Source organism: Gossypium hirsutum, chromosome A09, assembly GCF_007990345.1.
Source record: "Gossypium hirsutum isolate 1008001.06 chromosome A09, Gossypium_hirsutum_v2.1, whole genome shotgun sequence".
Lineage (NCBI taxonomy): Eukaryota > Viridiplantae > Streptophyta > Magnoliopsida > Malvales > Malvaceae > Gossypium > Gossypium hirsutum.
In genome coordinates this window covers 17,645,800-17,661,878 of record NC_053432.1, presented here as the reverse complement: position 1 = coordinate 17,661,878, position 16,079 = coordinate 17,645,800, and positions in this window count along the sequence as shown.

Genomic DNA, 16,079 nt, shown 5'->3' with positions numbered 1-16,079 from the left:
TTTCGATTGTTCTTTCCGTTTAAGTAATTTTGTATTTTGGAATCGGGATAGCTTAATCTCTCTATTGAGGGATTAATTTGAAAAGCTATCAAGGTTATGGTGGTTAAAGTTTCAAGTCCCATGGCCAGAGTGTTATGGTAGACAGAGTTTGTAAGAATTGTCCATTGGTGGTAAAAGGTTATTGTTTTTCGGCTGACTTGATGTTATTGCCCTTTGATGAATTTGAGTCTTGGGAATGGTTTGGTTAACCCGATATGATGCAACGGTAAACTGTAAGAAGAAATATATTATATTGAAATGTTAGAATAGTGAATGACCTCGTGTTGAATCTAATAAACTGATGGATTATCTAATGTGATTTCAGCAATATCAGCACAGAAATATGTCAAAAAGGGGTATGACGCTTATCTTGCATATGTGATGGATACTAAGGTATTTGAGTCAAAGATTCATTCAGTGCCAGTAGTAAGTGAATTTCCTGATGTATTCCTAGAAGAATTACCTAGTTTGCCACCGGAAAGAGAAGTAGAATTCTTTATAGACCTTGTCTTGGGAACAAAGCTAATATCCATAGCACCTTACATAATAGCTGAAGGTACAATTGCACGAATTGATAGACAGAGGTTTGCTCGACCTAGTTACTCACCTTGTAATGTGCCAGTTTTATTTGTAAAGAAGAAGGATGGATCGTTAAGGTTGTGTATTGATTACAGACAGCTCAACAAAGTTACAACAAATAACAAGTATCCATTGCGTCGGATCGATGATTTGTTTGACCAGTTAAAGTGTGCTACTGTATTTTCAAAGATTGATCTCTGTTCTGGTTACTACCAACTACGGGTAAAGGAATCGAATGTTCCAAAGACAACTTTTAGAACCAGGTATGGACACCATGAGTTTCTTGTGATGCCATTTGACCTGACAAATGTACCAGTAGTGTTCATGGACTTGATGAACAGAATTTCAACCTGTACTTAGACAGGTTTGTGGTGGTTTTATAGATGATATTTTGGTTTACTCTGAGATGAAAGTGAACATGCTGAACATTTGAGAATAGTGTTGCAAACCCTACTAGAGAAACAATTGTATGCTAAATTCAAAAAATGTGAATTTTGGCTAGGGAAGTTAGTTTCTTTGGGCATGTAGTATTTGCTGAAGGTGTCCGAGTAGACCCAAATAGAATTTCAGCCATTGTAAATTGGAAACCACCGAAGAATGTTTCTAAAGTTTGAAGTTTTTTTGGGACTAGCTGATTATTATCAGAGATTTGTAAAAAATTCAATGATAGCTTCTCCGATGACTCTTTTGCTGTAGAAAGATGTAAAATTTGAGTAGACTGATAAATTTCAGTAGAGCTTTGACAGATTAAAGGCTCTATTGACAGAAGCACCTGCGTTAGTCCAGCCTGAATCGGGTAAGGAATTTACGATTTACTGTGGCGCGTCATTGAATAGTCTAGGCTATGTCTTGATGCAAGATGGTAAGGTAGTAGACTATGCTTCACGACAGCTAAAGCCACATGAAAAGAATTACCCTACACATGATCTTGAATTGGCAGCCATAGTATTTGCATTGAAAATCTGGTGGCATTATTTGTTTAATGAAAAATGTCACATATTCACTGATCATAAAAGCCTGATATATTTGATGTCACAGAAAGGTTTGAATGTGAGATAGCGCAGATGGCTTGGATTGTTGAAAGATTATGATCTTGTTATTGACCACCATTCGAGGAAAGCCAATGTAGTGGCAGATGCTTTGAGCAGAAAATTCCTGTATCCCCTACGAGCAATGACCACTCTATTGTCGTTGTCTGATGATGGGTCAATCATAGCGGAGTTAAAATCTAGACCGACATTTTTACAGCAAATTTCTAAAGCTCAAAAAAGTGATAGCAAGTTGCAAACAAGACGGTTACAGAATGAATCGACTCCTGATTCAGAGTTTCAGATTGGAACTGATGGTTGTTTGTTATTCAGAGGCAGAGTATGTGTACCGAAAGATCTGAACTAGTACAGAAGATCTTAAATGAAGCTCATAGTGGTAACAAGTCTATTCATCCTGATAGTAATAAAATGTATAACGATCTGAAAAAGATGTACTAGTGGCTAGGAATGAAACGTGATATTTCTAAGTTTGTTAAATGCTTGATATGTCAGCAAGTAAAAGAAAAACATCAGTTGCCTTCTGGACTATTACAGCCAGTTACGATACCAGAATGGAAATGGGAAAGAATTACTATAGACTTTGTAACGAGATTACCCCTATCTCTAAAGAAGAAAGATGCTATCTGGGTAATTATTGATCGGTTGACTAAGTCTGCACACTTTATCCCAGTACGTATGGATTTTTCCTTGGATAGATTGGCTGAGTTTTATGTTTCTGAGATAGTCAGATTGCATGGAATGCATGTCTCCATTATTTCAGACAAAGATCTTCAGTTTACTTCACGATTCTGGAACATATTGCAAGAAGCTCTGGGTACTTAGCTACACTTTAGTATTTCTTTTCACCCCCAAACAGATGGTCAATCTAAACAGGTAATACAGATCTTGGAAGATATGTTTCATTGTTATGTACTCAAATTTGAAAGTAATTGGGAAAGATATTTGCCTCTAGTTGAATATGCTTATAATAATAGTTATCAGTATACTGTTAAAATGGCACCGTATGAAGCCTTGTATGGGCGCAAATGTAGAACTCCATTGTATTGGACAAAACTTGGTGAGAAAGAGTTACACAGAGTTGACTTGGTCCGAGAGACTGAAAAAACCAGTATAGGTAATTCGAGATAGCCTAAAAGCAACCTTTGATCGTCAGAAGTCTTATGCTGATTTGAAAAGAAAGGAAATAGAATTGCAGGTTGGTGACAAGGTATTCATGAGAGTATAGCCTTGGAAGGAAGTACTCCAGTTTGGTCGTAAAGGAAAGTTAAGTCCACGGTCCATTGGACCATATGAGATTACAGAAATAATTGGACCGGTTGCATATCAGTTAGCCTTACCACCAGAGCTTGAGTGGATCCATTATGTTTTTCATTTGTCTATGTTACGGCGGTATCGATCTGATCCTTCACATGTTATATCTCCGACAGAGGTAGAGATCCAGCCTGATATGAAATATGGTGAGGAACCAATCAAAATCTTAGCTCGGGAAACAAAAGAGTTAAGAAATAAAAAAGGTAGCTTCAGTAAAAGTTCTTTGGCAAAGGCATGGTATTGAGGAGGCTACCTGGGAACCGAAGGATGCAATGAGAAAGCAATACCCGTATCATTTTACTAGTAAGATTTTCGGGGACGAAAATCTTTAAAGGGGGAAGAGTTGTAACAACCCAATTTTCACTGAAATCAGAATAGTGGTTTTGGGACAACAAATCCAATCCAAAATATATTTTATTTTTATTTTACCATATGGCCTGTAATATGATATAAAAGACGTGTGTAAATTTTGATACAAAAATTTTATCGATTTAGTGCCTAATTACGAGAATGACTAAATCGCATAAAATACAAAAGTTGAATTCTAGTAGCTATAAGGATCAAATAGCTATGGAATTCAAAAGTTAAGGTACTTATATGGTAATTAGACCATTAATAAAAGTATGTAGATTTTTATGATGACTCATGCATGAAATTATAGAAAAAGACAAGGGACTAAACTAGAAATACCAAAATACATGATTAATTAAAAAGATGGATAGAATTATATCATCTTATTATCATCATCTTCAACCTAAAAACACATGGAAACCCTAGGAGAGAGAAAAGAAACTTTCAAGGCCTAATTGGGTAAGTTTCCTTGTCCCGTTTTTAGTAACTTTGGTATTTTTGGAACTAAGACAACTTAATCTCTCTATTTGAGGGATTAATTGGAAAAGTTATCAAGGTATGAAAATGGGTCATGGATGTATTATGCTAGAAATTAGAAATTTATGGTAGAAACTGAAAGATTATTGATAGATGAACAACTTTTACAAAGGAATTTTTGATAAAAACTTGATTTAGGGACTAAAGTGTAAACTTGTGAAATTGAAGGAAAAATTCTAAAATTTTATGTAAATATGTGCTAAAAAATTTGTAATGGGGCTTTGGCTAGACTTGGAATGGAGAGTAATTTGCACAGGTTTCATTTTTCGGGCTTAGGGACAAAATCGAAACTTTTGGAAAAGTTAGGGGCAAACTGATAGTTTTGCCTAGGACGTAAATTGAGTTTGTCTAAGTATGAAATGTATGAAATTAATGATTAAATTCATTTATATAGATCCAGAAAACACAAACTCGAGGTTAGATCGAGGAAAGGAAAAGGTTTTGGATTAGTAGATTTTTATGCGAACAAGTGTCGAGGTAAGTTCGTGTAACTTAGCCGAATATGTAATTATGTAAATTGAATGTTGTATTGTATGTAATGTGATTTATGTTAATGTGCCTTACTTGTATGTTATGATGGAAAAATTTATACATGCTTGAAATGGTGATAAAAGGGTAAGTCCCGAATGAACATAGAATTCCGATGAATGTATAAGCTTTCCTGAAAATTAATAAGGTCCTGCATTTGTTGCAGACAGGATTTAGCTCGGATGAGTAATCCCAATGACTTGTTATATAAGGATTTAGCCCAGACTGGTAATCCTAACACAATACCTCTCGGGTATGCGTTAAAATTAGGGTTTAACCTGGACTGGTAATCCTAATCAAGCTTTTTTAGCATACGCTATATAAAGGATTTAGCCTGGACTGGTAATCCTGTCATACGACATGTGGCTCGAGAGTATGTTCCTTGGTTAAGTACCTTAAGGGTTACTCTCGATAAGAATTGATGGATTATTGAATCGTACACCTTGAGTGTACTACTTGAGCCTTCATTGGGATTTCAATGATTCAATGAACATAAGACTCTTGAGTTGGCATGAAAATCTTGAGATAAATGATGTTGACTTGAAAGAACATTGCTTGATAAGCTCATCTATATTACTTGATTTATATGAATATTTGGTTACTAACATATGTGATGAAATGTATGTGATTAGGCCATTTAGCCAAATGGATGGAAATATAACATTGTATGCCTAGATTTATTAAACAAGTTTAGTAAGTTTAGCTTCTCTTATACGAACTTACTAAGCATGTAATGCTTACTCCTTTTATTTTCCCCCTATTTTATAGTGCTTGAAAGCTCGTGAAGGTTGGAATATCATTGGAGCATCATCACACTATCAACCTAGCATTTTAGGTATATTTAGTGAAATCATTTTGGTGTAATGGCATGCGTAGGGAAACTTGGCCAATAGTGGCTTGAAGTGTCATTTTGTAACACAGCCATTGGAATGGCTAGTGATGGTTCATTTTGGGATATGATGTAGTAAATTGTTATGATACATATATATCTGCATGTGTTATGCTAAGTTTATGTGACCCAAAGTTGTGAATGTCTAATTTAAGATAAGGTGAGTTGGTAACTATGTATGCACTAAATGGTATGCCTTGTTAAATGATAAACTGGTTACTTTAAATATTTGAATTGGTTTCGATTGGTTAACTGTTTATTGTGTAGGTTTTTGGGTGATTTGGGGTGAGAACTGAAGCTACGAAATGGCTTCATTTTGTCCACACGTCCAGACACAAAGGAGTGTGTCTAGACTGTGTGTCCCTTGTAGTTAAATTTTGAGAAACAGAAAGCTCAGAGTTGGGCATATAGGTAGAGAAACGGGCGTGTGTCTCAATCGTGTGTGCCACACGGCCTGGAACACATGCGTGGGTCCTAGCTGTGTGAAACGTACATCTAATTTGAATTAAATTAATTAACAACACGGCCTAGCACACAGGCGTGTAGCATGGCCATGTGTACAAGTCAGAGAGTTACACAGCATCGAACATGGCCATGGGTGTCTCCCAGGGTCACACGGGCGTGTCCATTGGACCACACAGACGTGTGAGCCCTGCACCTTTGAAAAATTTTGTAATTTCTCAAAAATTCTTAGACCTCCCAATTAAGTCCTGACTAGATTCTAATGCTCGTATTAGACCTCGAAGGTCCAATTAAGGGATGGTATGAATAATCTCAATTAATGAATAGTAATTTGCATGAATGAATTGAAAAGTGTTTTGAATGTTTTCGTAATGCTCTAAAACCCTATTCTGACGACGGATACGGGTTAGGGGTGCTATACCCCTTCATATTCAAATTCTCGGCATCTCTCCTAGGATTAATGAGTTGTTGTTTGGTCTTGTCTGAACCTTAAAACTACTCTTTTAGTTTATCCCATACTTGTTTTGGAGTCTTTCTAGCCATAATACGTGTGAATATTACATCTAAGAAGCCATTATGTATGTAAGACATTGCCTTGTATCTTTTAGCTCACCTATCATTTTGGTGTAATGGCATGCGTAGGGAAACTTAGTCAATAGTGGCTCGAAGTGTCATTTTGTAACCTAGCCATTGGAATGGCTAGTGATGGTTCATTTTGGGATATGATTTAGTAAATTGTTATGATACATATATATCTACATGTGTTACGCTAAGTTTATGTGACCCAAAGTTGTGAATGTCTAATTTAAGATAAGGTAAGTTGGTAACTATGTATGCATGAAATGGTATGCCTTGTTAAATGATAAAATGCTTACTTTAAATATTTGAATTGGTTTCGATTGGTTAACTGTTTATTGTGTAGGTTTTGGGGTGATTTTGGGTGAGAACTGAAGCTAGGAAATGGCTTCATTTTGTCCACACGTGCAGACACAAGGGCGTGTGTCTAGACTGTGTGTCCCTTGTAGCTAAATTTTGAGAAACAGAAAGCTCAGAGTTGGGCATATAGGTAGAGACACGGGCGTGTGTCTCAACCATGTGTGCCACACGGCCTGGAACACATGCGTGTGTCTTAGCTGTGTGAAACGTACATCTAATTTGAATTAAATTAATTAACAACACGGCCTAGCACACAGACCGTGTAGGCAAGTCAGAGAGTTACACAGCATCGAACACGGCCTCTAGCATGGGTGTCTCCCAGGGTCACACGGGCGTGTCCATTGGACCACACAGACGTGTGAGCCCTGCACCTTAGAAAAATTTTGTAATTTCTCAAAAAATTCTTAGACCTCCCAATTAAGTCCCGACTAGATTCTAATGCTCGTATTAGACCTCGAAGGTCCAATTAAGGGACGGTATGAATAATCTCAGTTAATGAATAGTAATTTGCATGAATGAATTGAAAAGTGTTTTGAATGTTTTCGTAATGCTCTGAAACCCTATTCTGACGACGGATACGAGTTAGGGGTGTTATACCCCTTCATATTCAAATTCTCGACATCTCTTTTAGGATTAATGAGTTGTTGTTTGGTCTTGTCTGAACCTTAAAACTACTCTTTTAGTTTATCCCAAACTTGTTTTGGAGTCTTTCTAGCCATAATACGTGTGAATATTACATCTAAGAAGCCATTATGTATGTAAGACATTGCCTTGTATCTTTTAGCTCACCTATCATTTTGGTGCTTGATTTGTGCGATTGTAGCATTATCCTTTAATGGTGCGAGCTCGATATCAATATTCATAATCTTTTACAAGTCATAAGCTTTCATGTAGATCTTCATCTTAACAACCCATATATGATAGTTTTCACCCTTGAAAACGAACGACAAAGGTGGAGAAAATTTTTTGGAAGTCATGTTTAATCCAAAAAGAAACATTAATGGCCTTTAAGATCAAATGCTCTGATACCAATTACTGGAATTTTGACACTAAGAAAGGAAGCATTGTAGAGAACAAACAAGAAACTTAGTAACAAAATTGTTTGTTAAAGTTTCATACATTGCACTCTGTATTTGGACAATAAAACAGGGGTATTTATAACAAGAAAGAACTTCCAATTATGGAAAGATATAAAAAATATTTTATGGTCATAAATATCAAATATACTATGCTAATAAATACTAAATCTCCTAAAAATTTGATGTAACCCCCAAACCAGCCTAAACGTTATGATCAAATTTTGAAAGCCACATTAAAATCGTGAAAAAACATTACTTGCTAAAAACAACTAAGTTCAATAGTTTTAAGTCTATGAATCATCTAAAAGGTTATTAAACTAAAGGGTTGAGCTTTTAAACCCCAGTGTGAGTCTTATAACAAGTTAAATAACAATAAGCACATATTTATCATACAACATAATCGATTATATACAAATGATCATGGCAGTGCAATATTTGTAAAACAATTATGCAAATCTTTGTAAAACATCCTACATATCATTGCTACACTCCAAAAAGAGTTCCCCAGAACTCATCCATCCGAACACTCTAATATATAATTGGATGAAGCCACCAATATTCACAAGCAAGCTGTCATGTAGGTTGTGGATAAACCTCCAAATTCATAGACAAGTTGCCATGTAGGTCGGGGATGAAACTACCAATATTTACAGACAAGATGCAATGTAGGTTGTGGATAAACCACCAATTTTTACTGACAAGCTGCCATGTAGGTTGTGGATGAAACCACCAATCCTTCCTCCTTACAATGTTTCACCCCATGCATGTGATATGGCTACAATAAATATATATATATTTTTTTATTTCAAGATATCATTTATTACATTAGGCATGTAGAAACATGCAAATCGAATTTCTTAATATATAATATCATGTATAGCGTGTTTAACATGTGATTCACATTTCAAGATATTAAAATATCACAATTTATTTTTCATGTAAAATCATTATGCCATAATATCACATAAAATGAGAATAAGAACAACATACTTTTCATAAAAATAGTTGGTTCGAAATCACTTGTTTAATCCATTTTAACGGATTTATTCTCATGTTTTTGAATACTTAAAGTATTCGCATAAAACACAAATCAAATAATAATATATTATTTAGCCATTATTAACGATATATATGGCTTGTATCGAGTTAGACCCACACCTGAATTCATATGACCAGATAATAACGATTCCGTTTCCCGACTCTAAGAGAGGAGATCAACCCTTAAATCCTTAGTTAAAACATTAATACCATGTCAGTATATTGAAATTTTTAATAATATTTTCAAATAAATGATTACGTTGAATCACTTAATCAATGGTTCCAATGATGAACTCCTCTGAAGGATAGAGTACGGATCCTGGGTTTTAAATAAACACTTGATGCGCAAACAAGAAATACCCTTGTTAGAATTTTTGTAAACGAGAAAAAAGAAAGAAATAATCTTATCGAAGGATTTACCAATACTTATGTAATCTCGAGGGTAAGGAGGCTCAATAATTCTTGCGATGATTCAAATAAAGAGGAGGATTCTCAATTAAAACATAAAATCATAACAGAAACATGATAAATTAGAAATGATTAACAATAAAACCTTTCAAGAAAATTGAGATATGAAGTTTGAATAATAAAAAGGTTGATTTCAAAAGAGAGAAGAAGAAAAGAAAGAAAACGATGAAAAATGGTGGTAGTTGATGGCGGTGGTGTGACGTTGTGGCAACGGTGGTGACGGTAGAGATGCATGAGGTGGTGGTCCGATTAGCTAAGAGATGAGGAGATGTTGAAGAATTAAGGAAAATGGATTTGTTAATGATGTGAAATGGAAGAAAAATAAAGAGAAAAGGGAGGAGAAAGGATGAGGGGAGGCCAAGAATAGGTGTGAGAATCAAAATGAAAAATAATTATGAGAATACAACTTGCTAGCTGCATTGGACGACACTTTATTGTAAGGAAGACAAAATTTTAAGTTGGGTGACAAAGGCATGGAAAATGGATCATGGGAGTGAAAACAGACTTAATAAAGGAAGGTTGACACACAAATAAGGAAAAAAAATTCCCTTTCATGGTAACAAAGATGGATGACAATGAGTGTTTTTCTCATGCAAAAGTTGCCAAAAAAATAAACAAATAAATAGAGAATGTGTAGACTTGAACCTAGGACCCTTAGGAAATTATTTAAACTCTTAACCATTAGATTAACTCAATTTCTTGTTCACACTACTACAACAATTATTTTAAAAACATGGTGTGACCTTTACTAAGGTTTGAAACAAATTTGCACCAAATAGAATTTAACGAGAGGGAAAGGATTCAAACTCAAATCATCAAGGATAGTTCCACCACTACTCAATCACTATACTTTATAATTATGTATTATCAAAAGCTCCAATGTCACCTTAAAAAGAACTGAGCATGACTACTCTCGGTTCATTAACCCAATTTCTACTAACTTTACTTTTGGGATGTGATAACTCTCCTCTTCTTAAAAGGAATTTTGTTCTCAAAATTCCTATTGTCAAGCCAATTCACTTATCCACCACGCTTCCACTGCGTAACTCTAATTCCAATATAGTTCCAAAACTTCACCTTAAATCCCCAATGAATATCCTATTTACTTACATGGATTGTCTCAAGGGACAATCTATAGAAATATCACTAATGATTTCCTCAGTCCCTAATCAGTGGAAGGCATAAATAGAATGGATCATAAAAGTAGCTTCATTGATATTGGATGTGTCTCAATACCCTTGACACCTATTAGCATAAACTAGTCTTTGATTCTATTTCTAAGTCGAAGCTTGCATTTAAACAGGATGACGTCGTGGACAATCCGTAACACTGTGCTCCATGGACCCACTTCTCAGGCATGTTCCTAAATTTTCTGACACTTGCTCGAATGGCGCTTATTACAATGCTTACAAACAAAAATTTCTCGTTGATCCAATAGAACCTCCAGTATTAGCTTTTACAACATTCTACTATGGTTTGTCCTTTCTATCATGCTTCAAATGTCACGAATTTGGGCCAGTATAACTAGACTTTCTCTTATTTGATACTTTATTATTTTCCTTTCTCTCGCGTTCCAACCATTTACTCCATTCTAATATCCTATTCTTCTGAACCGTAGTCTCAAAAACCTTTTCTAAAATCCCTAACATCGCTTGGGACACTGCATCATCCCTAGTCTTATGATTTCTGCCTTCAGCGGTATGCTCTTTAACGATGTCATTTGTCTCAAGATCAGACACAAGTTCTTGAAAAAGCTAATGAATAATCATGAGGTACTCAACATTGCACTCTTCAAAATCACATACCACGAGTTCGCATACCTCAAGTTTTCATAACGCTTATCAATAAATTTTATGAGATTTATCTGATAAATTTTAAAAACAAGTTTTATGTTTTCACTTCAGTGTTTTCAATCAGAGTTTCACTATCTATAAGTATACAGTCTCATAATATGATGTTTCACAATATAAAGTTTCAAGTATAATAGTACTTATCTCGGATCAGCTTCTGGAGTCTTGAATTTTTGAAATTTTAATTTTTAAATTTAATAGTAATATACTTTTAAAATACTCTTCAAAATATGCATACAGATTTGTTTGAAATCTACATTCTGAGTTTTAAACTCGACTTTAATATCGCTAAATGTAACCCCAAAAGCTGGCCTAGACGTTATGCCCAAAATTTGGAAGGCATATGAAAATCGTTGCAAACATTTACCTGCTAAAAACAACTAAGTTCAATAGTTTTATGCAATCTCTAAAATTTAAATACTGAGTAATTTTGTTTTTGAAAAACAATTATTAAAACTCAAATATTTGAAAAGTTTAATTATTATATCGAAATATTGTCTTAAATCATTAAACCAAGAGTTTGCAATATTTTTAATTATTTTTGAAAAATGATTTTGGTAAAAATATTTCACAATGAGCTTTTGAAAATACTTAGAAAATCATAATTTATAAGTTTATTTAAAATCAAATAAAAATAATAAATAATTTAATTAATCAACAATTTCAAAATATTTATAAGTTCATCAAACATGCATCTATGGCAATATAAAATTAAAAAAAATAACCCAATAAAAATTCAATGTCCCAAATAACATCCCAAATAGTTTATAAACCATTTATTAAAATCTCATCTAAGAAGCTGCTCTGAATGTCGAATCCAAGCCCTAAGTCCGTGAATCACCTGAAAGGTTATGAAACTAAAGGGTGGGCTTTTAAAGCCTAGTGTGAGTCTTATAACAAGGTAAATAACAATAAGCATATACTTATCATACAACACAATCAATTTTATGCACATGATCATAACAGTGAAAATTTTGTAAAAAAATTATGCAATATTTTATAAAACATCCTATCCATCACCTCTACACTCCAAAAAGAGTTCCCCAGAACTCATCCATCTAAACACTCCAATATATATGTGGACAAAGCCATCAATATTCACAAATAGGCTACCATGTAGGTTGTGGATAAACCACCAAATTCAAACACAAGTTGCCATATAGGTTGGGGATGAAGCCACTAATATTTGCAGACAAGCTACCATGTAGGTCGTGAATAAACCACCAATTTTTGTAGACAAGTTTCCATGTAAGTTGTGTACGAAGCTGGCAATTCTTCTTACATAAAATGTCCCACCCTATGCATATGATATGACCACAATAAACATATATATATACATATTTTTTTTATTTCAAGATATCACTTATCATAATGGGCATGTTGAAACATGCAAATTGAATTTCTTAATATATAATATCAAGTAGGGCATGTTTCACATGTGATTCACGTATTGTTTCAAGATATCAAAATATCACAATTTATTTTTCATGTAAAATGAAGTATTCCATAATATCACATAACATAAGAATGAGAATAATATACTTTTCAAATCAGTGATAACCATAATTACACAACATACTTTTCATAAAAATAGTTGGTTCGAAATCACTTACTTGTATAATTCGCTTTGACGGATTTAATCTCTTAGTTTTGAATACTTAAAGTATTTGCATAAAACACAAATCAAATAATATATTTTATTTAAGCATTATTAACAATATATATAGTTTGTATCGGGTTTGACCCATACTTGAAATTGTATGACTCGGTAATAACGATTCTATTTCCCGACTCTAAATGAGAAGATCAACCCTTGAATCCTTATTTAAAACATTAATACCATTTCAGTATCTAATCAGAGGATTTACCAGTACTTATGTAATCTTTAGGGTAAGGAAGCTCAACAATTCTTGCGGTGATTCAATTAAAGAGGAGGATTCTCAACTAACAAATAAAATAATAAAAGAAAAAATGATAGATTAAAAAAATTAATAGCAAAAGCTTTCAAGAAAATAGAGATATGAAGTTTGAATAATAAAAAGGTTGATTACAAAAGAGGGGAGGAGAAAAGAAAGAAAACAGTGAAAACGGTGGTGGTCAATGGGAGTGACACGATAGTGCTATGGTGGTGCAACGATAATGGTGACGGTAAAGGTCCAGCGGTGGAGATATGGTGGTGAAGTGGTGGTGTGATTGGTTAAGAGTGGAGGAGATGTGGAAGAATTAAGGAAAAAGGCTTTGTTTAGAAGGTGAAATGGAAGATAAATGAAGAGAAAGGAGAAGGGGCAGCCAAGAATGGATAGGAGAATCAAAATGAAAAAAAATGATGAGAATGAAACTTCTCTAGTGCATTGGACAACACTCTATGGTAAGGAAGACGAAATGGTAAGTTGGGGGATAAGGGCATGGAAAAGAGATCATAGGAGTGAAAAGAGGGTCTAATTAAGGAAGGTAGACTCACACATAAGGAATGAAATCTTCCCTTGCAATGTAAAAAAGGTGGATGGAAAGAAGGGTTTTTTCCCATGCAAAAGTTGACAAAAAAGTAAAAAAAATATGGAGAATCTGAAAAATTGAACCTAAGATCCTTAGGAAATTATTTAAGCTCTTCACCATTAGACTAACCCCTTGCTTGTTTACACTCCTACAACAATTGTTTTAAAAACATGGTGTGATTTTTACCAATGTTTGAAGCAAAGTTTCACCAAATAGAATTTAATGAGAGGGAAGGGATTCGAAGTTAGATCATCAAGGACAACTCCACCATTACTCAATCATTATACTTGATACTTATAAATTGAAAAAAGTGCCAAGGTCATCTTAAAAAAATTTGGGCGTGACCACTCTCAGTTCATTTACCCAATTTCAACTAACCCAGTTTTTGGGATGTGACATCTGGAAAACATAATCTGAAAACATAACTTGCACACAAGTTCTTCAAAACTAGTTACTTCGCAGCTTCATGGTTTAGCTTCAGATAGCTTGCATCTTTTCCGGGATCTTAGTCTGCATTTTTCCTACAACTCTAGTTCGCATTCTAGTTCATTAAAGTGATGAGCTCTCCACTTACTTTGAGTTCGCCAAATGTACATGTTGCATGAATGGTTATCTTGCAACAATTATCTTCCTATGATATTGAGCATTGGCTTCCAACATTAGCATACCACTTTGTGTAATTATGCTAACTTGACTATTCCTTGTTAGTGATTTGTTGGAAACATGTTTTTATGCTCCAACTTTGAGGAACTTGTCCACTTCATCATTGAAGAACTTCAAAGAATTCTCTGTCACATCATTTTTTTCATTAGCTATACTGTCCCAAGGCATGGTGAATGTTGGTGTTAGTTGCTCACTGATAACTAGTTCAAAGCCTACAGTTCCAATGGTGAGAAAGCCATTGAATAGCCCCAAGATGATAGTCAATGCCTCATCTTCAAAGTTGTCTTCTACGCCCTTGGCCTCAATTTCAATGAAGGAATTCTCACTTTCTGATTTGGATTTGTATCCGTAGCCAAATGTTGATTTTGGAGGGAAGTCTTCACCATTAAGGGATGACTGAGCTGAAAGACATGCACAGTAGTTCCTTGAAATAAAAGTTTAAAGATTGGGACATAAGACTCGGTTGTAGAAGAAGAAATTCATGTTATGCTTTAGAATTATGTATCAATATTCCTTTTGAGCTTTGAAGAGTGATATCAACCTATGTAGTGATTCCCTACCCTTTAGTGGTATACATGGTTGTAATGAGAGTGACGGTTTCCATACTTATTTTGATGTATATAGTTTAACTACTGTCTATTGTACAATAAAGAGAGATTGGTGATCCCATTTCTAAAGGTCACTAATGTATTAGATTTTGATAGCCTACAAAATATGTATTTTAGCCTCTGTTTAAGGTTTATAATCTATATGCTTGGAACTAAATAACTTTAATAAGTCATGTGCAATGGATTCTAATGGCTCATGCATTATTTTGTGGGAGTAGGTGCGTTGAATATCGTATTCAGTTGTGTTGATCTGATCTAGTGATAATTTTCATACGAATCATGCATGGCTTATGGAATGTTTCAAGAAAGTTGGAATACCAATTGTAAAATCCTTGAAAGGTTGAATATTATTTGGCCTTAACTTATGTCGCATCTATCTTAGTAACTGCAATTACAATAGCAATAGGTGAACTCAGTAGCATTTGAAATGTTTATGCTATCTTAAGAATCTAATGCAATGGATACTCACCTTCATTTTGTTCTTGCTTTGAGGAGCTTGATGTCAAATTCTTTTGGTTTCCATATAAGGAATGTATAGAGAAAAGTGTAGATGACTAAGGGGAATGGGAGTTTAAGGTGGTGAGAAAGGATTGTCTACAAAAGGCACCGATCAAGTGGCATCTAGAGAAACAAGTAAAGAAATACAAGGTTTTGGTTGGCTATTCTTTGTCACAATCTAACCATGTTGAGAAATTGAGAGTAATTCATCAACAATCAATTTAATGGAATTGCTTCTGTCCTGCATTACATGCATTGTTGGAGTAGGTGTGCAATATTAATAGTAGCCATTGATAAATGTCTTGTTAATCATTGATGAGTCTATCATGCCTGGCATAAATGAGATGATGATAATGGACATAGACAATCAATGAGGTCAAACATAAAATCTTTATACGTCTTGTTAATCGTTGATGAGTCTATCATGTCTGGCATAAATGACATGATGATAATGGACACAAACAATCAATGAGGTCAGACATCAAATCTTCGTACACGTTCACTTCTGTCTTGGTAGGCTAATATTTTACTGCAATACACTGCATGTAATGTACAATAATTTTAGGTTATTTTACCAAATTGACTCAAAATAATAAAATATTTATAACAATGACCCAGGTTCAAAAATAATCACTGAAATAACCTGAAATAAATAGTGTTGAGGGATTTTGGACACCCCGCGACCGACACCCATATAA